The sequence below is a fragment of the Phascolarctos cinereus genome, unplaced genomic scaffold, assembly GCF_003287225.1.
Source record: "Phascolarctos cinereus isolate Bilbo 61053 unplaced genomic scaffold, phaCin_HiC Scaffold_4;HRSCAF=312, whole genome shotgun sequence".
Taxonomy (NCBI): Eukaryota; Metazoa; Chordata; class Mammalia; order Diprotodontia; family Phascolarctidae; genus Phascolarctos; species Phascolarctos cinereus.
This window is the reverse complement of record NW_027555847.1, coordinates 177,794,124-177,820,064: the sequence shown is the minus strand read 5'-3', so window position 1 is coordinate 177,820,064 and position 25,941 is coordinate 177,794,124.

Below are 25,941 nucleotides of genomic sequence, written 5' to 3'. Positions count from 1 at the left end.
GGGTGAGGACTAGACCTGTACTTTCATTGTCACTGATGTAGAAACTCCTATCAAAAATGATCAGCACTTTCCATAGTTTATGGTCTCAGACAGCTGCCTGGGGCATCTCAAAATTAAGTGACTTGCCCAGGGTCCCAAAGCCAGTATGTGTCAGAAGCAGAACTTGAACCCAGGTCTTCTGAGTCCAAAACTACCTTTATCTACTTCAACATGCTGCCTCCACCACATATTTATAATGAAACAATTTTCACTCAGAGTTGTATTACTCAGCTTAGTCACCTACCTACTTCGGCAAGTGACCTTGTAACAATTTTCAAAAATCCATTCTACCCCAAGTCAGTTCAAAAAATATCTGTTGAGGCTGTACTAGATACAATTCCAAGCTAGGTTTGGGATACAAATACATTGCAAGGATACAAAGGGAGGCAGTGTGGAAGAGTGGAAAACTCCCTATGTTCAGAATCACAAGATAACTGATAGAATAGGTAGATAGACAGATACATACATACACAGACAGACAGACAGACAGACAGACAGACAGACAGACAGACAGACAGACAGACAGATAGATAGATAGATAGATAGATAGATAGATAGATAGATAGATAGATAGATAGATAGATGATACATAGATATTTTGAAGGAAGAGAGAGATTGAGAGAGACCAATTACTAATAACTTACTATGGACTACATTCCAGAAACTGTGATGAGTGCTGGAAATACAAATATACAAGCAAGCAAACAAGTCAGTCCCAACCTTCAAGGAGTTTACATTCTAAGAAAGAAAACAAGACATAAAAGGGAGCTGGAAAATGAAGGTCAGGGTAGTGAGGAGACCCCAAGAAATGGCATGGCCACCTGCACTTCAGCAAGATAAGGCAATAGCTCAGTTTCAGAGCCAGGAGGACCCAAGTTTTAAGTGAAATGGAGATGGTGAGAGAGGAGGGACATGGTAAGAAGAATGGTAGGAGGACTTAGGTTCATATTACTACTCCGACACTTAATAGCTGTGCGTCTGTGGGCAAAACCACCTAACTTCTCCGAATCCAAGTTTTCCCAACTATAAGATAAGGAGGAGTGGGGGTGGGCTAGATAGATCTCCAAAGTCACTTTAAATCTATGATAAGAGGTTCCATTTTGTCTTCAAGGAATTTGCTATCCAGCATAGACTAGGAAAGGAAAGCTATGAATAATGTGCCAGACCTGAAGTCAGGAAAACTCATCTTCTTGAGTTCAAATCTGGCCTCAGACACTATGTGACCTTGGGAAGTCACATAACCCTGTTGCCTCAGTTTCCTCATCTGAAAAATGAGCTGGAGAAGGAAATAGTAGACCACTTCAGTATCTTTGCCAAGAAAACTCAAAATGGTCACAAAGAGTCAGCCATTACTCAACAATCACCACCACAACAACAATGGCTAAGAAGGCCATTTTGAAAGTAGCATTTCAAAAAGTCTGTGAAGAATGGCAGCAGCATCATTTCATTTGAATGGGTTGATTTAAAAATAACTTTATTGTGATATCATTACACAAAGGCAAATGTTAGAGGGGATGTGAGATTTAAGTGGGTAGATGGCTAGATGCTAACTTTTGAGCTATTTGCAAATATGTATTGATTGTTTTCTGTTTTCCAAATGCTTGCTGAAAAAAATAATTACAGAAGGAAGGGAGAAAATTTGGAATTCAAAATTAAAAAAATAATCATGTGAATAATTAATTATTTTTTAAAGGAAAAAAGTGCAGGCTATGGCCCATATAAATGTACATGTGTGTACATGTGTGTGTGCATGTGTGTTGCTACAACAAATGTTCTTTAAACTTATTCATTCTGTAGTTGTAGAGTAGATAGAATGTTCAACCTGAAGTCAGGAAGACCTGTGCTTGAATGCTGCCTCTACTAACTCACTAGCTGTGTGAGCATGGGCAAGTCCCTTAATCTCTCTCAGCCTCAGTTTTGGTGCTAGACAAATCAGACATCAGATCTTGTTCGCCCACTGTGGCTCAAAACTCCTGAGCTCAAGCAATCTACTAGCCTCAGCCTTCTAGGTGGCAAGGAGAGCAGGTGGTCACTGCTATGCCGAGCTCAAAGCTCAGATGCCATACTTTTGCATTAGATATCTTTTATGCCCTCTTTCCTCACCTCTAACTTTTAGAATTCCTAACCTCTTTCAAGACTCAGCGCTGCCTTGCACATGCAGCCTTTCCTGATTTCCCCAGTAGCCAGTGCCATGACCACTTCATTATCTTGTATCTACTTTGCATCTATTTTACATATAGAAGCCTCACTTTTGCCTATAATTTCTCCAATCTCCTATTCCTTGTCCTATTGCTAGGGTAGTCTCCTTATCTGGATTGTCTTCCCTTTTTAGATTATTAGCAAATTGAGGGGGGGGACTCATTTTTGCTTATATCTGTATCCCCAGTGCTTAACACAGTGCCTGGCACATAGTAAGTAGAACACTTAATAAATGTTTTGTCTTCCTTCCTTACCTTAGTTTCCTTATCTGAAAAATGATCTAGAGAAGGAAATGGGAAACCACTCCAGTATCTTTGCCAAGAACAGCCCAAATGGGTGACAAAGAGTTGTCTATGACTGAAAATGATTGAAAAACAACAACCCTAGCACCAAGTACAGTGCCTGGCACATTTGATTGGTGAGATAAATGTAAAATGATTTGTAAACTTCAAAACATACTATATGTGCCCATGTTATTATTGTTATTGTGCTAAAATAGCCATAATCATCCTGCTTCTTTTCTTCTCATGTAGACATTACTTCAGTCTGTCTAATGGAAGAATATGGCAAAGGCAATGTTTTTAATGATGACTATGCTAATATTCTAACTCTTGTTCCCATGATATTTAGGCTACTTTTTAAATGAAACCATCTTTGAGACTTGATTAGGTCAGGGGACCAAAGGCACAGACTTTCTACCACTTCCTGGGTGGGTGCCTGAATGCAAAACTACCATGAGGAGCTCCAGGCATTCTCTGTGATGCTTGTCTGGTGGACCATAATGGGCAATGCTATCAACAGACCTTCATTCAGCTGAATCAGTTTGGGGTGTCCTCAATGTATAGATTTGTTGAATATCCTTCTGCCATGGTTAAGAAAATCTTCTGCTAATTGCTGAATGACCTACTAGTGCCTCATTTCATTCCAACAGAAACTACCAAGAGACTGGCTTCTGTCTAGCTCAGCCCGAAACACTAATTCTAGAATTACCATATATCAATGGTTTTTCCAGTTACCATCTACTCCTTCCCTTGTAGCTTAATGGACATAAAATAATTTGTCTTCAGAAGGTTCTGAGACACCAATTTATTTCTTTTTAATATATATTTTTATTTTATTTATGGAATAAAACAAGCATTTCCATAACATAAGATAACAAAAAAGATGATTGCACATGAAGCTACAGATCTATCATGTACAACTTGCTATTTCTTTTAAATATATAATGAAGTTATAATGTAAATTTCTTTTTTTTTCTTTTTCTTTTCTGTTTTCCCCCCATTGGAGTTCTTCTTTTCTTAAGAACAATATTCTCCAAGACAAAGATTATTCCTTTTCCTAGATAGGCGCTCAGTCCTCACACCCCTCTTGTCTTAAAAAACAAAGCCTTTAACACTTTAGGAGTGAAAACACAACACCTTCTGTTACACAGAGGCATCTTGGTATTCGAGGAATGAAGACTGCATTTGGAGTCAGAAGAGGACTAGGTTTTAATCCTTCCTCTGATGCTTACTAGCTGTGAGACCAAGAGCAAATCACTTAGCCTCTCTGCTCCACATTTTCTTGATCTGTAAAAATGGAGAAAATGATACATGTAGTACCTACTTCCACTGGCATTCAAACAGTGCTGAGAATGCAAGAAGGACCCCTGAACCTATGTGTGTGTGGGGCAGAGAATCTCTGTGATGGCTTTGTAAGAGGAAACAGACAACAGGCTCAAGTACAGTTATCATTTCCACATCACTACTTTCCCCATCATAGTTTCCATATATCATAGGTCAGCATAAGAAATTGAATGGGAATTTTGGGGGAATTTTGTGGAAGCTACAGATGATACATGAAGGTCAACAAAAAACACAGAAAAAGTTCAGAAACTCAGAAATGCATAAATTATATGTATTGTATGATATCAACATATTTTATCGTTTAATGCCATAATAATTGACTTCTTCGATATGAAGGGAGGGCCAAAAATTTTTACACAGATTTTCCAAATCACAGGGGTGCCACGTCCCTGACTCCTGCAATGTGGAAGGGAGATAGATAGATAGATAGATAGATAGATAGATAGATAGATAGATAGATAGATAGATAGATAGATAGATCCAATATGTAGATATAGGTATAGATATAGGTAGCTTGTGATCTGTACCATTAGAGAGAGTGACCACAGTGCTGGGATCACAAATTTACTGGAGTATCACAGAGGAGAAAACTGCTTTATCATGGACCAATTTATTACTAGTTTCTGGTTGCAAATGAAAGAATCCATGTAAAATGCTTTGAAAACCTTAAAGTATTTTATAAATTTGAGTTATTATTATTTTTATTATTATTAAATGGAGCCGAGAAAGGGAGATATTTCTGAAATGCTGAATAGTTTTTAAATTGGATGAAAAAAAATATGGTCCTAAAGCCTGCATAAGGAAAAAAAGAATTCTAACAGTATTACATGTTCTGAAAACCTATGATTCTTACATAAAATGAGTGGTTTTACATAACAGATTTTTGGAGACAAACTATTAACCCCTAGACTGAGCTGCTTAGAAGAAATAGGATATTGTGGAGAATCCTATTTGGGTACAGGCTGGATCATACAACCTTTGGGGTACCTTCCAAATCTCAGATGCTTTGACTCTGTGAATCTATTAGAGGACAGCAAACATTTCAAAGGCTGGAGATCTTCCATGACTGAGTCTCAGCAGGCCATACTTACCCTGGAGGCAAGAATGTAAAGTAAGGGTTAAAGGAGTAACTATAACCTCAATTATACAGGGAAGCGTGCATAGACCTGAAGGAGATTTTTGTCTCCTGAACATTCTACCTGCCTTAACTGTAAAAGAGAGCATGATAATAATAATAGCTAGCATTATAAAGCACCTTAGCTCATTACAGGAGGCAAGTAGATGGCTCAATGAATAGAACACTGGACCTGGAGTGAGGAAGACCTGAGTTCAAATCCTGCTATAGACACATTCTGTTTGTGTGGCCCTGGGAACAGCAAACCATTCCAGTATCTTTGCCAAGAAAACCCCATGGATAGTATTGGTGTACTACGGTCCACAGTGTCGCAAAGAATAGGTGCTATTCGTGTTCCCATTCTACAGATGAGGAAACTGAAGTCCAGAGAGATTGGGATTTGCCCAGATGTAAGATTTCCCCCTCTCCACACCATTTCAGCCTTGGTGAACTACCGAGGTTGTTAATAGCATGAGGAGAACTTTACAAGCTTAGTAAGAGTAGCTCAAGAATCTTCCAAAGCCCTACTTTTTCAAAGTCAAAGAAAAGGGCTTAACAATTATTCCTACCTTCTCCATTGCTCTTAACAAACCTTCAGAGGCTCAGAGCCAAGAAAGTTATGATCCAGACTCGAGGTTCTTCTGCCAGTATCGGGCATCTAGGAGCAATTTATCTACAATAAATATGCCCTCCCAAACCCCTTACTCTTCGGGTAGTGGCATTTCTCCTAATAAAGAAGGGGAAATTGCACAAAAGCATATGGCTTTTATGAAGCTCCTATGTGTATGTGCCACCATACAGGGAATTATACACAATCTAAAGTATTCATGGCATGGGAGAGCAGACCAGCAAGAGAGCATTTATGCCATACTTTGCCCTGTCATTGGTTCATGATGGAAAGGTCTCTGCAATCAGAATAAAGCTGGGGGGGAGGGGGAAAGCGGTTTTTGCCTGAATTACTGGGAACAAGGCTAGACTGCTTTCATTCTATCCTTGGCTTTAGGTGCAGATCTGACAGAGGAGCATTGTATACTGATGATAAAAAAAAGCACCCAACATTTATACAGCACATTAAAGTTTTTGCAAAGCATTTTGCAGACTCCAATTTCCATCAGTTTCACAATAAGCTTGTGAGGTTGGCATCATCCACATTTTACAGATGAGAAAAGTCAAACTCAAAAATATTTAATGAAATACTCCTGTTCACACAGGCAAGTAAGCATCAGAGTCTGGATAAACATGCAGGACTTCTTGACTCCAAATCTAACCTTCTTTCCCCTACATTAAGCTGCCTTTGCATATTAAACATTTAAATGATCCTGTGGTAAATCTGATATTCCTATTCATGAGTCTGGTCCTAAGTGGGTTAAATTTATATGTGTGTTCTGTTTTCAACCACCAGCGATACCAGGCATTCTTAATCAAGAAAACACTTAAATATATATTCTTTGTCTGGAGTGAAAATCTCCCTTTTTGTGCCTCAAGAGTTTTATCAACATTATCTCATCTTCTTTAGCTGAAAGCACATTATTATTACAAAGTGATCCAAAATTCATGTGGAGTTCATGATCAAAAAGACCTGCTTTCTTATTAACCACATCTTCTCACAGTGATAGATTCGGCGAATAAGAATAATAACAACCTATATTTATATAGTGCTTTAAGATTTGCAAAGTGTTTTTACATACATGATCTCATTTGACATTCAACAGCTAGGTGAAGTAGATACTATAGGTATTATATCCCCATCGAATAAATGGGGAAACTGAGGCTCAGAGAAATTAAGTGACCATGCAAGTATCTAACGAATACACAAAATTAATTTCCCCCACAAACACACTGATTTCTCAATAGGAGGGAGTTGAGGGGAAAGGGGAACTATATGTACCAAATATTTCCTATATTGTCAGACTCCTAATATGTGTTTATTAGTTTTGTTAAAACTGCTTTTTTCCCCTTCGTTTTTCTGTTACAAGTGAAGGCTGGTCGGGCAGGGGAAGGAGGGTGGGATATATTCAGAAATTCACCTTCATTTTTAAAAAAAGGTATCAATTATAATTTTTAAAAAAATTAGCCTCTGCATCTAGCAGGGTGCTTGCACATGAGTGAACTTAATTCTTCACATCCATAAATGCCACCCTGCCCACCCCCTTCCTCAGTCCTCCTTGCAAAGAAATGTTAGTTTCTTTTCCCCTTTAGGCAGTTTCCTGCTTTGTCCTACTTTGGTTTTGCCTGAGTGTTTGAGAACCCAACTACCTTGGCCCCACATTTGAGGGGTGTGCGATTGGGTGGGAGTTCTTTATTAGGTCTCCTCCTCCCTGTCGGTCCCATTAGCCTTGGGTGCTTCGCCTGGGATTGGCAAATAGAATGATACCACTTCGGCCCAAGCCCCCTAGGCAAACAAGCTCGCCCTTTGTGGTGGGACACCCCTGAGGTCCCCCTTTCAGGCTGGAGTGTTCGATTAATTACTAGGCGAGGTTTGAGTGTGCATTTCTATGAGGGGGGGAAACGTGCAGGGAAGAACGCAGACCTTGATGTATGCCCCTGGAGAACAAAAGCTGCTAGTTTCAGCTTGATTTGAAAGATAAACATTCATGAGTCGGACTTCTTAGAGAGTGGGATTATCTGGAAACCGGGCGCTGAATGCAAGCCATAAATAAGCGATTTCACACTACCAAAGCAAGAAGAATCTGGGGCTTCTGACATTATTCTGAATGAGCATGTTGTACCCCTCCCAGGTTCCCATGCTTGAGAGCACTTGTTCATTGTATGCACAAAATGGGGGACATCTTTCAACCAGAGACCAGTGACGGGCATACTTAATAGGCTAAATAGTGGACACACACACATAGGGGATGCTGGAGCTCACTTCCATTTCTTAAGGCAAACTCCACTCCGGGTTTTGCCCAGAGCCCAGTCTGCGATTCCTTACAGGTTTGGGTTGATTTCTTCCAGGTTTTCCTTTTCACAACCCAGCCATCCTATGCTGCACAGGGAGGGGTGGGAGGAACAGGGAACATATGCAAGTTTCCAAACGTGCTCTAATATGCATCTTGTATCAAAGGCTCTAGTGATGTCTTTCATCAGCTGCCCAAGCTGCTGATATGCTCCAGGCTGCCTTCGTTCCAGCAGGAGGAGTTGGCTCTGCTCTAAAGTGACAGTTTTACCTAATGCAAAGAGGAAGTGGGTTCATGCTGAGCGCAGGAGATTGTCTCATTTTGCATTATCCCCATCCATCTTGTATATACACACCCTGAAAGAAACCTCAGCTTTCATTTCCCTCTCTTCAGCCCAGACGTATTTATCTTCCATCTTAGAGCCTTTGGGAGCAATGAAGGCCACCCTCTCCCAGTGGAATCAGCTTTCTTCTGAGCGGGCAGTTGGATGAAGTCCTTGATGCTAAAGGGGACTCTAGGGCATTGGAGAGAGTGACAAGTGTACAAGTTGGCCAAGCTCCCAGTCCTGGTTCAGTCAGAGGATAATGGGATCATAGAATCATAAATTTAGAGCTGCAAGGAACCTTAGAGGCTACTGAGTTCAACCTCTTCATTTTACAGATGGGGAAATTGAGGTAAGGCTAGCCCTGGCTGATTAACACACAGGTACTTGGTGACAGCCACGAGAATCTCCACTGTAACTGACCCACTAGCCATGATCAAGGACTTAAAGTTCATTGGCTCATTGATTTTAGAGTTGGAAGGAAACTTACAGGTGACCTGATTTAACCTCCATTTTAAAAAAATGGGAATAAGGACTGGATTTGTTATTTCATTGGCACACATATATACATACATATATATATATACATACATACACACACACACACACACACACACACACACACACACACACATATAATCCCAGGGGAGAAAACTCCCTGGACCAACATAGGTCAGCACTTTCTCTGCAATTTAGAGTCTTAGAGAGTAACCTATAATAATTGCAGGTTAAATGACTTACCCAGGGTCATATAGCTGTGATGGGAATCTTTCATTTATTACATTTTATTATGCAATTTCTGTTAGGTTATTTGACAGGACTGGATTATATTAATATTAACCTCACTTGGCAAAAGAAGACAAAACAAGCAAACAAAAAAAGAATAGTCCTGAATCATGGAATGATAATTTTAAGGGAAGACTTCTGACATTCATGAGATAAAAAAAAAAACAAATGAGAGAAAGAATGGAATACAGTATCTTTAAAATCTTCCAAAATGATTGCATTTGAAAGAATTTTTCTGCTGAGCTTTTGGTTATCTTTATGACATATGAATCATTTCTCTCAATTAACTCTTTAACTTCTTTAAAATGTAATCTTGTAACTTTGTAAGTTTAGAATTTTGCAAACTCAGTGTTTACTGTAACCTGACTTAGTTCACCTAAAGAGTCTGTTTTACTAGGTTTATTTCCTTAGGAGATGTGTGAGATTCCGATTTTGTTTGTTTGTTTAACTTTTATTTCATTAAAGGAAGCATGAGATAATGAATCTGTTTGATAAGACCTGGGTGACCTTTATGACCTCAAAGGCCATAAAAGATTGTTATATATTAAAAATTATTTCCCTGTCTTTCTGACATAATTTTCTACATAAAACCTTGTCAAAAATGCCAGTCTTTGTTCAAAGTTATATTTTGAATCCCAAACCTATGTTTAAGCATAATAAAATCTAGATTTTTATCTCTGTAATTTCTGCCTTCTAGTAAATTTATTTCAGCAACAGTAACCTACCATACAAACTTAAAGAGGTGATATTTCTCCCATTACATGGCCAACATATGTCAGAGACAGGGCTTGAATTTAGGCCTTCCTGGCCTCTATAGGTGATTGTGGTAGCTTGTTGGATTACAGAAATTATTGGATTAAAAGCCACCTCTCTGACAGAACAATTTAATATTAACACATCACCCTAAATTCTAGGCCCGGAGCTAGTCTGACTCAATCGTTGGGGCTTCTCTATTTCGCTGGGGAAAGCCCATTGTTAGGGAGTGTTTCCAATATGCTGTACCTCTCCCCCAGAGTGTTTGTGTGTCAGATGTGAGTTGAAGCAGGAGTGAAAAATGAGTGAGTTAAAGATTAGGACATTCACAATGGATAGGAGAAGTCTTTGTCCCTGGAGGATTAATTTCAGAGACAAGACCTGGCAGGTGGAGCAAAATGCAAAGGAAAAAGTGAAATGTTGTTTATGTTGAGCTAAGACAACACCTTGCAAAGTATTGGTTGATTTAACTGTATTTAGAATCTAGTTACTGGAATCACAGAAGGGATTGAGGGATGGAATATTATTATATCATGAGGCCCAGAGAGGTTAAATAACTCACCCCAGGTCACAAAGCTACAGTAATATCAGCTAGAGGCCTTGAAGAGCACTCAGAAATTGTTATTATTATTATTATTATTTTTTGGTGAGGCAATTGGGGTTAAGTGATTTGCCCAGAGTCACATAGCTAGTAAGTGATATGTGTCTGAGGTCAGATTTGAAGTTAGGTCCTCCTGACTCCAGGGCTGGTGCTCTATCCACTGAGCCACCTAGCTGCCCCCAGAAATTATTTTGATGCAAGGTCTACACTGCATTGGTAGAGCTCTGGTCTCACCAGCCCTAGTTCAGGTTCCCATCATCTCTTGCCCAGACTAATAGCCTTCTAACTGGACTAATAGCTTCCAACTAAACTGAGAATGTAAGATCATATATTAACAACTAGCCATTATCTCAGAGGATATCTAGCTCATCATCCCCCACACTTTAAAAAAATTGCATTTTTAAAATTATAAACTTAACAAGCATCAACAAACTTGTTGGAAAAACACAGACAAAAAAGTGTTATATTGCGTAGCACCTCCTCTGAGGCTACTTCCCTGATTTTCACTTGCACTCATGGTTTGAGACCTCCAGAGGGTGGCTGCTGTCTGGGTTCCAGGGGTAACCTAATGGTTAAAGGGTGGGGAACCTGCGGCCTCGAGGCCATACGTGGCCCTCTACATCCTCAAGTGCAGCCTTTTGATTAAACAAATTTTGTTCTGTGAAGTTTGGATTCCGTCAAAGGGCCGCACTTGAGGACTTAAAGGGCCATATGTGACCTTGAGGCAGCAGGTTCCCCACCCCTGGCTAAGTTTTCTATTACTGTTGCTCATGAGTTCCCACTAGTGTGTTTCCTGCTAATGGTTACCAGATAACCAGATTTTGATTAGCTTTTAGAAAAAAAGGATTTAATGATGTGGTATAGCAAAAAGAGTTTGTACAAAATATCCCTCTGCCCCAAAAGGGGTATACTCCTCCAACCCTTATACACAAAGTTGACTGGGTATAGTGAGGCAAGCCTGTGGCCAAAAGGTATATTCACATCTCTGGTTACTGGAAGTTCTTTCTTGAGTCCAAAACTGGCATTCTTCTCTTATTCAAAGGGTCATATTCAAAGATTCCTCCCTTAGGCTTTCTATTTCTATACGTGCCTGTGTTCATTCCTTTTTATTCTTCACGTATCTCTGTTCCTGGTTATAGCCTTTCTTTTCTTGAGTGACTGCCTGTTTCTTCTTGCTATGTTTTCCTGCACTTGGCTAGATTCCTTGGTCTCCAACTGCTCTCTTTGGTCCAATGATATGGTCAATAGGGATAAGAAGTATTACACTTTATTTCTCTGGGCTCTTTTTCTCCCTTCTTCCATTGCCCTCTGGTCCGCCTCTTCAAGATATTACCAAGCTAAGATTCCTATATAACTCAACTGCTTAACTTTTGGATTGACTATTGAAATTCCTCCAGCTTTTTAAAGCCCCCTAGAGGAGTAATTAACTTGTTTGGATTGTACCTCATAAAGAGATCACACAGTGTAGACAATCTTATTTACACATTTAAAAACTAAATCATGCCCATCAATTGATTGATTGATTGATTGAGATGGGAAGTACTGAACACTCTCATTTACATATGAAACCATGAATTTTTATCATGCACCATTTTTTTAAAAAGCACCCTATTTGTGTCCCTTCTGGGATAATTTTTGTTTTCTTTTGACTCTTTTAAAAATGTCTCATTTACTTATCCTTCAAGAAAACTGAATCAGAGGAGAGGAAAAGATTAGATAGGTTGAGGTACTAACTTTGACATCTATTTGTATGACCTCAGGTAATTCACTTAATTTCTCTGTGCCTCAGTTTCCTTACTTGTAAAATGGCCAATTAGATTAAATTATCTCTTAGGTCCCTTCCAGCTCTAAATCTATAATCTTATGATCAAATAATGAAAGATTAGAATCAAAGAACCTCAGAGTTGCAATAAATCATGGACAGTAAAATGACTAAGAATATGAAAAGATAAATTCCTACAGTTGAAAAAAATTTTTTTCTTTCCTCTGCTACCACCAAGTTCTACTGGTAATGAAATTCATTCTTCTGTGGTGAAAAAAAAAAGTCTATTTCATCATATATATGGAAACACATGAAAACAAATTTTTTCTTGAATTTAGGATTTTCTCTTATAGAGGCATGACCCTCAGTTTTGATTTCCTCATCATATTTACTCATATCCTTCCATTCCAACTATTCAGGAAATTTCTCCGCAGGTTTGCAAGATACAGTCTTGTCTGTAGGCTCCAAGGATACTGTACTAGTCAGTTCACAAACTGTTGTTATCAGAAGAGACCTGTTTAAAAAGTTTTTCCCATTGTGATGAACATTCAGACAGGCCTCATCCCCCAGGTATTCCACAAAGGAACCTGGAACACTGAATACTATTAGAAGGTTGAGGTTTGCATTCCTCCAGCTGAGGACCTCATTTCTCCCTTCAACTGTTGATTCTCTAGTTCTTGCTGAACTGGAAGAACAAGGAATTTTCCCTCCCCAAGCATGATTTGAAAAATTTGCCCCTATGTGTTATTGTCCATCAAAAATGACAATAAAAATAGAAATGAAAACAAAAATCATATATATAAATTTAAAGTTTGCCCAGCACTTTTATGTGCCATATTTAAATTGAAATTCACAGCTATGAAGTGGGTACTAAGGAAATTATTATCACCATTTTACAGATGGATTTTCTTCACACTGCTCCCTCCTGGATTACTTCCTACCTGTTTGACTTCTCTTTCTCAGTCTCCTTTGCAGGCTTATCATGCCCCCTAATTGTGGCTCTTCCTTAAGATTCTCGTATGGACCCATTTCTCTTCTTCCCCTATACTTTCTTTATTGGGAAGTTCATCAGTTTTCATGAGTTTAACTATCCAACTATGAAGGTGACTTGTATATCTCACCCCCAAGCTTCAGTCCTGGATCACTAATTGCCTATTAGACATTTCAAGCTGGATGTTCCAGAGACAACTCAAGCTCAACAAATCTAAGACTGAACTAATTATCTCCCCCCGAAAATTCTCTTCTCGACCAAACTTCCATTTTTCTGTTGAAGGCACCACCATCCTTCCAGTGCCTCAGGTTTGTATTCTCAATATTAAATTTCTACTCCCTGTTCTCCTTCACTCCACATAGCCAATCATTTGCTCAGTTTTGCTATTTCTACATCTCTTGCCACCAACCACTTTTCTTCACTCATGAATTTACCAATTTAGTTAAGGCCTTTATCATATCCCAAGAAGATTATTGTAATAGCCTCCGAATTGATCTCCCTGCCTGAAGTCTCTTACCACTTCTGTCCATTTGACATACTGCTTCTAAAGTGAAATTCATAAGAGCAAATTGTGGGGATAAAAATTATCCAACCTACAATAAGAGAAACCGAGGTAGAGCTCTGAGCATATGGCATTTTATTAAAGAGTCCATATTTCCTTCTAATGAAGTGGACCTCAGATCTTCCTCAAAATCTGAGATGTCGCCTCCTTCTAGGGTTGTATTTTTATAGGGTTAACTATGTAAGCATTCAAAAACAGTTATACCAGATAAAGAATAACTTCATTGGTTGACATGTGATGCATAGACTAAAATAAGCAACACAATATATCAGCAGTCACAAGTTTGGCAAAGCAAGGAATATTTCCACTGACTGGGTGGTCTAAGGTGGTAATAAAATGGGCAAAAGACAACCAAAAGTTGCGGAAAGAATAGCCCTGATTCCCAAATAATAAATGGAAATAAAATAAGAAATTCCTGTTGTACTTTTGCCACATATAATCCTTATATTTCTTTAAGATACAACTTAGGCACCAACTTTTATATAAAGCCTTTCTTGATCTCCCAAACTGCTAGCAGCATTCCTCCCAAATTACATTATATTTAACTACTTTGTATATATTTCTATTTATTAACTTTGCATGTATGCTGCATATATTCTTATATGTAACTTTTGGAAGGGATTGGTTATTCTTTATACTTGTATCCTCAGTAACTAGTCCAGTGCTTAGAACACAGTAGGTGCTTAATATGTACTTGTTGATTGATTAATTGATGAAGAGGCTCAGGCTCAGAGAGTATAAGATTTAGAGCTGAAGGGGACCTTAGAGGTGAATTAGTCCAAACACCCCATTTCACAGATGAGGAAACTGAGGCCCAGAGAAGTGACATGAGTTACCCAAGGTCATATAGCCAGTAAGGGTCAAAGCCAGAACATGAACCCAGGTCTCTTGGCTCTGAATTCAACATGTTTTCTACTCTACCATGCCTCTCAATGGATATAATTTTTGCTTGTAACAAGAACTCTAGAAGAGAATGTATGTAAGTCTGAACCATTACTTCTGGCTCCAGGGAAGGCTTACAGTAATTAAAACCTGAAGGGAATAGATGTCTTCTAGTCCAAACCTCTCATTTAACTGATCAAAAAGGTAAATGAATTTCCCAATGTCACAAAAGTAAAAGGCAGAGCAAAGATTCAAAACCAGAGCCTCTAATTCTACATTGATTCAACCATCTACCCCCACCCCATTCCCCCCACCCCAGTCCCTATAGCTATGAGAGATAGTGGAGTATAATGGATAGGAAGTTGACCTGGAAACCAGGAAAACCTGAGTTTAACTTCCACCTCTGATACTTACTGGCTGTGTAACCCTGGGCAAGTCACTTTACTTCTAAAGTGTTCTGGGTAACTCTTTTAAGATTATAAATTGCACAGAAGGTGGTAGAAGGAGTTTCCTATGCCACTGAAATCAAACTCCCAGCTCCTATACTCTGCCATGTTGCTTTGTGGAGGAAGGCAAGACTACAAAAGTGTCTGAAGTCAAGATAGTTGTGCTGTAAGTGTGCATGTGCAAGGGCCTGGGCCACAAGAGAAGAGTGTAGTTGGGAGGAGGAGGTATGGCAGCTCTTCACCAGTAGAGTTGTCTTGGGAGAGGACAACCATTTACCTGAAGAGTATTGCAGAATCATTTGTGGTCCATAATTCCAGAGAGGCACTCTGGGGCCAAAACTCTGCTTGGTCTCATGCTAGTTACAGTTCTGGAGGGAGGAACAGGTAGAATTTCAGCCTTGGACATGCAAAGGCAGAGAGTATGTCATAGCATCCCAGGTATAAGGAAGTTAGTGAGCCAAAGACACAGATGTGATACAATGAAAACCTGTTCCTTCAACAATAACCATTCCGTGTTGGTCCCCCAGTGAATTTGGAGGAGTTTTCCATGAAGACCTGAGTTCTCTGTTATATACATACATACAATATATACATGTATGTGTGTATATATACACACACATACACGTGCACACATATGTATGTATACACACATCATATGTACGTACGTAGATAGAGATGTGCTATATATGTATATATGGGATATACTATAGACACACACACACATACATATATTCCAAGAAGAGTAGCATTCAAGTACTCAACCAGAAAAAAAGATGTAACCACGACCTATAAAATACAAATTCTAATAATGATTTGCAAACTGACCTTTTTCTACTGCTCTAGAAAGAGGAGAAATTTAAGGCAAGGAAGTAACAAACAATACTGCTTTTATTTCTTCTGCCGCTTGTCTTTCTCCTGGGGTGCAGAAGTACTTTTCGAAACTATTTAAAAGATTGAAAGATTTGGGGAGGTTAGTTTTGAGACAGTTCAGATTGGTTACCAGGATTTCCCCCTTCACTCTGTGGATCAGAGACCCCATTTTGCAGGAGAGAAAAGAATGCTGGAGCCCATTAGATGCTTTTATAGGGATGACTATTTAGTCTGCCTAGGGTGAACACAGCTATTTGCTAATGGCTGATTATGCAGCGATTGTGTGAGAATGCTGAACACCTGTGATTATGTGGAGCTCCCAGGAGAGATCAGGCTTCTAAACGAAATACCTTTCCCTAGAGGGGAGGAGGGGGAGGGTGACGGAAGGTTTCCTGGAAACATCTTGAGCTCCTCTAGACAAGAAAAGGTTTAATCGATAAGGCAGCTGTGCTAGCAGAGTGGTTTAATTCAGAAGGCTGGTGCACTGATCCGTGAAGGAAAAGCCCTGGAGACGGGGAGTGGGATGTAGACGAGGAGGGTCCCACCAAGTGAAGTGGAGATGGTGTCCTGTGCCGCTGCTTCGGCCTGATGCCTGGTGGGGCAGGAGCTGCTTTTACCCCTACCTTGAGACTGCCGTGCTCAGGAAAGTAAATGCGTCATTCAGACAACGAGGACTGAAATCCTTCCTGGGGCAGACGCTCCCGTGTGAGCTTTTGCAGGGCTTAGTTTCATTGCGTACACGAGTCTGCAGATGAAAGGCGGTTTTTCAGGTTTATTAAAACTTCATTTCTCGAAGTGCTGCTCTCCTCCTCCAGCTCCCCGGGGATCAGTGGTGCCAGGCTTTGTCACCGTGGTCAGCCAGCCTGCTGGGTTTTCTACTTTCTGCCTTTTCAGATTTTCCTCCTTAGGGGTTATTATTATTCTCCTCATTCTCTCCGCCCGGCCCGCATCACTATACACTCCGTCCTTTCTCCCCTCCCCCCACCTTCCAAAAACATCAAGCGCTGTTAGTGCAATCTCCTTTCCTGGTTAGGGAGAAAAGTGATTAGAAATGTAGCATCACCCCGCTGATATCAGCTATGAAAGATTTTCAGGGAATTGACCTTGGAGTTTCTGCCTGTTGGAAACCATGGCAACCGGTGCTCGTCTCTAGAAAATTACTTCCCTTACAGTATTCCTGTCAGTCAGAGAAGATCCTCTGTAAGTTTCAAACCAGGTGCTTTGAGAAATCAAGGCTAACAAACAAGTCGAATCTCTGCATACAAGATTTGGTACCTGCACTTAGCAACATAAACCTGAGGCAAAACCAAATTTATGCCTGTTGGATCCCCAGAAGGACAGTAGTAGTTTTCTGGCTAATAGGGATATGGCTTGATATAACCTGGTGATATAATGAATGTGGGGTCAGGAAGACCTCTGTTCAAATTCCACTACTTACTAGCTTTCTTACCGTGAGTAAATCATTTAAACTCTCTAAGCATCAACCAACTCTTTTAAAATAAGTTATAAAGGCTTTATGCTCTGTGTCTGTCGAGAGAGTTCTCAAACTAGCCAAATCACAACTCCTTGATGTATTGATTTCTTTTTTTTTTTATTAGAATTTCTGGCTCATACAAGTGACAGCTTTTAAACTCCCACCAGCATTTGGCCCAGAGATCATAAGTTCTTGGGTCAGAAAGGGAACTGACCACTGTTTTACTCACATCTCTCCCAGAATGTACCATGATTTTGCTGCTTTTCTTACGGACTGCTACGAGCCTGAATACTTACCAGTGAAGATAACAAAAGATCATTGACTTGCATGTAATAAGTGTTCAGTAAAGATTTCTTATGCTGAATTAACTAGCAGCAGAATTAGTTACACTTAGGAGAGAAATACTTTCAGTATAACAAGTTACTCCCCTCCAACTTTGGAAAATGTCAATGATTCAGAGAACAGTATGATGTTGTGGGAAGTGCACCAGAAGTAGGAAGACCTAGGTTCCAATTCCAGATTTGCCATTTACTAGCTGTGAGACCATGGATAAATAATTCACCTCTCTGAGTCTTAATTTTCTAGTGTTAAGATGAATCAATCAATCAACGAACATTTATTAAGTGCCTGCTACATTCTAGGCACTGAGAAAGGTACTGAGTATAATACTAAGAAGCAAATAATCTCTACACTCAAACACCTTGAATTTTAATGGGGGAGCCAGCAAATACACATCTAAGTATTTACAGAATAAATATAAGGAAAGCAAATACAAGGTACTTAGATCAGTACTAGCAGTTGGAGGAATACTAAAAGGCTTTATGTAGAAGGTGCTGCTTAAGCTACATCCAGATTAAAGAGGCATTTTGAGTAGAGATGAAGAGAAAGTACATTCCAAGTATGTGGGCCAGCCAACACCAAGAAATTGAGATGGAGTGCTACGTCACAGGAACAGAGAGAAGGCCTTTTTGCTGGGATCATAGAGTATAGAAGGGGGAGTGATGTTCAGTGCGGTTGAAAAGCTAGATTCCATTAGAATTTAATGAGGGCATTAAAAGTTAAACAAAGCAGTTTATGTTTTATTCTTAGGGCCATAATCACTGGAGATTATTGAAAAGAGGAGTCACATGAGGAAAGTGACACTTAAGGAAAATCACTTTGGCAGCTTGTGTGAAGGTTAGATTGTTGATTTTTACCTTCATAATATCATATATATATATATATATATATATATATATATATATATATATATACACACACAAACATGTATACACATATATGTATATATACATACACATATATACATATACACACATATGTGTGTGTATACATATTTATATACATATACGTATATATATATATGCATATATATGCAGATATAGATATAGATATAGATATAGATATAGATATAGATATAGATATAGATATAGATATAGATATAGATATAGATATAGATATAGATATAGATATAGATATAGATATAGATATAGATATATTCTCTCTACTGATGTTACCACCCTGGTGGAGACCCTTATTATCTCATACCTGGAAAGAGCCTGTTGTTTGATCTCCCTGCCTAATCTCTCACCACTTCAGTCCATCCTTTTGAGTCCATCAAAGTGATGTTCATAAAGTGAAGGAGCATGTCATCTCCACCCCCTACCCACCTTTCCAGTCTTCTTATACCTTGTTCACCCCCGCATCTTCTACAACCCAGTGACACAGCTAGGAAGTGTCTGAGGCCAGATTTGAACTCATAAAGATGAATCTTCCGGACTCCAGGACTGGCACTCTATCTACTGTGCTACCTAGTTGCCCCAACTATCTCAGTGACCCACAATCAAAACCTTAATCATCTTTGGTTCTCACAATACAGTTTTACAAATATTTATTAAAGGCCCACTAAGTAGGTGCTTGGCACTGTGCTAGATACTGGGGAAGGAAAACAGTTTAAACAAGACATGACCCCTACCCTGAAGGAGCTTACAGTCTGGCAAGGAGATGACACCATCACTGATAACTATTGTCGTTCTTCATTTGTTCCTGAAGAGGACCAATGACATCAGGAAGGCGATGTCTTGACTTGCAAGTGAATTTGATTTAAGTGAGGCAGAGCTGTGCAAATTCATCAGCCTCACTCTCTTCTCCAGAATCATTGGAATCCAGTGACAAGACATATGTCAGGACAATAGGCGATGGCCCCAGATACGGTGGAAGACCTTGGCCTTTCTAAGCTAAGGTCTTTCCCAGGTCTTAGTTCATCTGAGGCAACACCCATTCAGTAGTTGAAGGCTAGATAAAAATTGAGGCAAAAGATGGCCCGTTTTTCCTTCACAAAAGAATCAGTCTGGGAGGGGAAGACTCTCAGAATTTCTGGCCAGAACTAATAACTATAATGTTATATCATATCATGTAATGTAATTATGTTTTTAATGAAGCTTAAGTGTTCCATAGTTTAGTGACTGAATAGTGGAGTCAAGTGCTAGGGGTGAGGAACCCAGGAAAAGCCCATGAAGAAAGCTCATAGTATGTCTGGAGGTATATGATTAGGCTATACTAAATCACTATTGTTAATCTTTAGCTATCTTTCCCCAGCTTTCACCTTGAGTCACCTTAAAACTCAATGGTGAAGGGATAGTTCAGAGAGAGACCTCATTGTTCTCCCAGCCACTTTAGCCTCATGAGTTGTCTCCAACACTGGATAAGGACTAAATATATTTTGTTTATTCCAGACCAGATCTATCTCTCTCCACCCCACCACTAGTTCTCTCCAAATAATCACAATCCCAAGGCTAATATACTAAAGTAGTATTTTTTTTATGTGTCAAAGAGAAAAATCAGAATAGGAAAAAAAAACCCTTGTATTCAATCATTTTGAGCAAAGACACTAAAGGAACTGCGGGGAAAAAAAGGCAAAGCCATAAACTCCAGTCCTCTGAATCAGAGCTGTCAAACACTCAGCCTGTGTGTGGCCCATAACATTCCTGAATACTGCCAGAACCAGATTAAAATGTAATTGGAAATTATTTAACAAAATAAATAATAATACCATAAAAACATAGATAATGGTTGTTTTTGCTTTTCCAAGTCAATAGGAGGCTAACAAGAACAACTAGGTGTTATAGTGGATAGAGCAACAGGCCTGGCATCAGGAGGACTTGAGTTTAAATCCAGTCTCAGACACTTACTAGCTGTGTGACCGTGGGCAAGTCACTTACTCCTGTTTGCCTCAGTTTACTCAACTGTAAAATGATCTGGAAAAGAAAATGGCAAACCACTCCAGTATCTTTACCAAGAAAACCCCAAATGGAGTCACAGAGAGTCAGACATGACTGAAATGACTCAACAAGAACAGGGAGGCTCGTAGGGATCCCTGTCCTCCTTTCTCAGTTTAACACCGAAGTCATAGGCATTAGCTGGAGACAAGCTATATGTGCTCACAGGGTGTGAGAAAAGGACTTCAGCTAATCTTTGGTTATATATCATTCATTTAACAACTTTTATCCATTATGTGCAGGCCAGTGTACTAGATGCTTGAGAAGAAAAAGAAAAAAGACACAATCCTGACTTTCAAGAAGCTTGCAATCTAGGAGATACAATATATTCATAAATAACTATAAATTGCCTTTTTTTTTAGAGGATAAACCACTCTACATTTTTCTTTTTTCTTTTTTCCTTTTTCTTTCTTCTATTCTTTTACCTACTTCACAAAGCTACTGTGAGGAAAGTGCTTGCTGAACAATCAAGTGCTATAGAAATATGAATTATATGACCCACACACATACCACAAGGTAGTTTTTCCTTCCTGGTGTCCTAGTCTTTCAGGCACAGTTCATTTGTTTCTTTCTTTTTTTTTTAGGCAATTGGGGTTAAGTGACTTGCCTAGGGTCACACAGCTAGTAAGTGTCAAGTGTTTGGTCTGAGACCAGATTTGAACTCAGGTCCTCCTGACTTCAGGGCTGGTGCTCTATCCACTGCCCCACATAGGTGCCCCTACAATCCATTTGTTTCTGAGTCAATGATGACAAACTTATCTTTTTCAGTAAGCAGCTATGAGATTTGGTCCTCAGTGATATGTAACTGAGGCACCCTGAGCGTCTTCAGTAAGTCCTGTGATTGTCAACATCAAAGGAAAAATACTGAGTGCTAGAAGTGACCTAGGGAGCATTTGAGTTCAGACAGTCATAATGTAATGACTTTGTACCAACAAAATGGCTAGGTTAAAGCCACCTTGTGCTGACATCCAACCATTGCTGCTGTTCTTTGAGTTCTAATCTCTGCAAGGGAAATAGAGTTACGAAGGCCTTTTTGCTCTTTTCTGAAGAAGACCAGAGCTCCATGCAATTTCTCTGGCTGTATCCCATGTCTGGAATGCTCTTCCTCCTCAGATCCACCTTTTGGCTTCCCTGGATTCCTTCCAGTTCCAACTAAAATCCCACCTTCTATAGGAAGTCTTTCTGAATTCCTCCTAATTCTAATGCCTCCCCTGTCTTGATGTTTTTCCTATTTATCCTGCATATAGCTTGTCATACAGTATTGTTTGCATGTTGTCTACCCCATTAGATTATGAATTTCTCAAAGGCACAGACTGCCTTTTGCCTTTCTGTGCTTAGCACAGTTCCTACCACATAGTAGGTGCCTAATGTTTGTTGGCTGACTGACTATATGTAATATGATATAATATAATATGTGATATAATAGCATAGTATATGAATAGAATAGGATATATAATATAATATAGTATAATATGATATATGATATGATATAACATGACATTGGTAATATAATATATGATGTAATATAATACAATATTATATAATCACATATATACATGAATATAGCATTGAGATGATGTATAAATCCTTATGATCCTATCACCCATACTAATATGCAATACTGCAACAAGACTGTACATGAGGGGCAGCTAGGTAGCACAGTGGATAGAACTCCGGCCTTGGAGTCAAGAGGACCTGAGTTCAAATTCAGCTTTAGACATTTGACACTTACTAACTGTGTGATCCTGGGCAAGTCACTTACCTGCAATTGTCTCCCCCCCCAAAAAAAAATGTATGTGAACTCACATACACATATTCTATTCTTGACATATGTAGTTAATGAGTATGAACAAATAGCCTCTTGGTCACTCAGACCACCTAGGAGAACTAGAAAAGGGAATAGTATTATACTCATTTGGTCAAAAAGGAAAGAGTTAAGCACCTTGTCTCTGGAAGTTAGTGTTTATGTTAGGAGGAGGATTCAGGGAAGCTCCCTCTTCTGGGCATAGGCTAAAATTAGACTTTCGCTTCTTTTCCTAGAAAATTCAATTCAATAAACAATTATTAAGTACCTACTAAGTCCTAAGCACTATGCTCAGCCTAAGGTACAAAAAGGGGCAAAAGGCAGGGTCTGGAAGGCAGACCCTGACTTCAAGGTGCTTACAATCTAATAAGATTCTAAATAAATCTGAAGAGTTGTAAGGAAATCCTTCCTAGATCATCAGGAAAATCCAGGTTGCTCTAAGATCAAAGTAGAGGTGAAGCTGCTCTTCTAAGTGGAGGAGGATTATAGGAAGTAAGCAAGATGGTGCAGAAGGAGGAGCTGTGGAGGGAGTCCCACTGATGGGTGATAATCAACACTGACACGAGATTGAAACTTCAGGACAGTAGTGTGAGTCACAGAGACCATACAGGACTTTGGGGGATTACTTGCTCATTGGAGGGTGGGGGAGAGAAGGATAAGGAATAATTACCAACTCAGATGCAAATATTATTTGTTTCTATTAACTCGTAAATAAAACTTGCAATTTTTCAGGCCTTAAGAGCCTACGTGCTTATAAGGGGAGCTGGTGGCTGTCCCTGGGAAGCATCAGGTACTAATGTTCCTAGATCATCTGGTTCAGATTATAATGAGATTAAAAAAAAGGAGATAGTCTCCAACCTCGTTGTGTACCTGAGTTACAGTGGCTTTTGAACAACCTCAATATGTCTATAAATTTGGCATTGTAGTGTTTTACCACACATTATTTATTTGAATAAAATGATCACAGAATGATAGATGATTTTTAGTATCACAGATTTAGATCTAAAGCTGAAATGCATCTCGATTGTCATTTGCTCTAATTCCCTCTTTTTATGGATAAGGAAACATATGCTCAGGAAAGTTAATTGATTTACTCAGGTGACCCAAGGTCACACAGGTAGTATGAGAGGTCCTCTGACTACAGTTATAGTGTTGGTTCTGCCCTGTAAACCGGCCTCCTTGTCATACCCTGAACAAGGCATTCCATCTCTTGACTCTGGGAATTTTCTCTAGCTGTCCTCCATGTCTGGAACACTCTTTCTCCTCTACTGGGACTACTGACCTCTCTGGCTTCCTTTAAAATCTCACCTTCTACAGAAAGCCTTCTCTAACTCTAATTAATTCCAATGCTTTCTCTCTTTTAATTTTTTCTTATTTATCCTGTATATAGCTTGCTTTGTATATATCTGTTTGCATATTGTCTCTACCATTAGACTGTAAGCTCCTTGAGGGCAGGGACTGTCTTTTGCCGTTTTTGTATCTGTAGTGCTTAACACATAGTAGGTTTATTCAATTGTATGTTGAATTGAAAAGAATATCTTCTACTTTATCCCCAACAACTGATCATCCAGCCTTCATTTGAAAACTTCCTTTGAGAAGGGGGAGCCCTATAAGTCTCTGGGCAGCCAATTCTACTTTGGGACAATCCTAATTATTAATAAGATTTTATTCGCATTGAGCTGCAATCGGCCTTTCTGTCCACGTTCACCCATTTCTTCCAGTTGTGCTGTTTGTGACTAAACATAAGCACATAATATTTTTGATACTCTAAATATTAAAAGCAACTCTACTATGCCATCACACACAATTCTTCTCTTTTTCAGGTTAAAAATATCTACATTTCTTTAATACATCCTCATAGGGAATAGACTCTAGTCCTCTCACCATTTTGGCTGACTTCTGCTGGACGCTCTCCAGCTTGTCAACATTCTTCTTTGTATCTGGCGCCATAGTCCAGAGGTGATCTGGCCAGGTCAGAGTACAATGGGCCTCTCAAAACATTCATTCTACACATGCTTCCCCTATTAATATAGGCTTTTTATTATGGGTTTTTTCTTTTTTGGTGGGACAGGGATTGGCAATATTGTGGGTGTTGCCCATATTGAACTTGTAGTTCATTAAAACCCCCAGATCTTTTTTTCATGAGTTGCTGTCTAGCTATTTTACCTTATCCTCTGTAGATGCATTAATTCTTTTTTGAATGAAAGATGAGTTTTGGAGATTCCTTTGAATAGACTAGTGTTCTTATATATTCTTGTCAAAATTCTTACCCATTTTCTCTCTTCAAAAAAAAAGGTTTTTTCTTCAATTCTGATGATATAGGGAATGTGATTTAAAAAAAAAATGACCCTTCTTTGACTTAGGAGTAGAAATTGTTTTGTTTCCACATGTCTATTTAATTCACCAGGGGGCACTGCTGACCAGTTACCCAACCCTTTCAAATTATGAGGGCCTAGGTGCTGGCAATTCCCCTGATCATCCTCAAGCAGGTATGTGCAACACCTAACATTAGTGAACACTTGGAAAAATAGTAAGTTCTTTATAATTCTCAGGGAACTGCTACCCCTATCTCCTAGCTTCCTTCCCCCTTTTGTGGGTGGCAGAACTCATTACATTAATGTAGGCTGTGTAGACTTGTCCAGTTAAACTCTTGGTTTGAGTCAGCAGAGGACTGAGAGGTATAGAGAACCAGAATGAGGAAGTATCCCCTCTTCCCAACTACTCCCTTGCCATCCCACCATAAGATCAGTAACATACTGGGTCCTTAGGGTATTCCAGATCTCTTCCTCCTTATCTTGAATTTGCCCTAGGTTCCAGAATTTCCAGATATGTTCATGGGAGTTACTGTGGATAAGAACTGGCATTTGCCTAGGTTGACTTGCTCCTGGAGAGTGTCACTGTGAAGAACCCCGTTCTTAACCGTATCCTTAGTAACCTTAGTAACGATAGTTATCTAGAGGAAGAAGTAAGCAATCTCCCTTACGATCTAAGTACCATTTCTTTTCTTTTGACTTGGGGATATTCCTTACTAGGAGAAAGTGTCAATTAGTTGCTAGTGATTCTAACACTTCTCTTAGGACACCTTCTAATCTCCTTCCCTTGATTAATAGAAGTCTTCACTCATCTTTGAGCCAGAGGAAGGGAATATTTGAAACAAGAATCCTGAAGCCATGAATCAGTAAGATTTCCTCTATAGAATTTGGGGAGAGTTGAGTGTCTTCTTTCTTATGTTATTTCACATTTCCTATGTAAGTCATTAATAATTAGCCCTCCCATCCTGGACATTGACCCTAAGTATCATTAGAAATGGATATTGACCATCAAGTTCCACCAGTATTGGGAAGGTCTCCACCATATTCTGGATTCATGCCTTGGGAATACAAAAGATCAACGCTGGAGTTACCAATGGCCACTACTCATCTTTTCTTCTTCTGACCCTGTCAGCATTTGTTGATTTGTTGACAGGCAATCAACAATCAATCACTCAAACATCAATCAGTCACTACACTCCTACTATGTGCCAGGCATCATGCTTAGGT